This window comes from Penaeus monodon, chromosome 23, assembly GCF_015228065.2.
Source record: "Penaeus monodon isolate SGIC_2016 chromosome 23, NSTDA_Pmon_1, whole genome shotgun sequence".
NCBI classification, from domain to species: Eukaryota; Metazoa; Arthropoda; class Malacostraca; order Decapoda; family Penaeidae; genus Penaeus; species Penaeus monodon.
The window spans coordinates 35646397-35646969 of record NC_051408.1 but is presented as its reverse complement, the minus strand read 5'-3'; positions in this window follow the sequence as shown (position 1 = coordinate 35646969).

Here is a 573-nt window from a genome sequence, read left to right as displayed (position 1 = left end):
GTTTCTTAAGACTTCTTGTATTACTGTATCCATCGATATAAACAATAAAATATGACTTGTCAGTGTTCGGTCGATTATAATTTTTGTCTGCTTTTCATTTGCAAGCCATTCTCTGACTCGGAGGATTTTGTCCAATTCGCATATCCTGAAGCTCCAATTGGCTAATGATATGCGTTACTGAACCAATCACAAGTATGCGTCTCAAAAAGAAACCGGTTAATAAATCCCATTCGGGTCTCAAATGATTCTTGTCAGGGAATGGTGAAGAGAATGCATTATATATAATTTATATGATCGTTTCTTTCTTGGAAACATTTTCTCTATAAGAAAAAAATATGTTGACTTTCCTTTGTTCATGTTAATATTTCTGAAAATTGTGATTTAACCTGTGATATAGTCAAAAGTCGATATCATGCTTGTTATAACATGGAATTATGTAAATGAGGTAATCTGGTTGTTTCATTCCATTCATCCTTCCGAAATAAAAGATAGTTTGAATACTATTAATATTATTACCATTGCAAGTGTATTTCATATGATACTAACTTCTGTTGCTGATACTATTAGAATGAA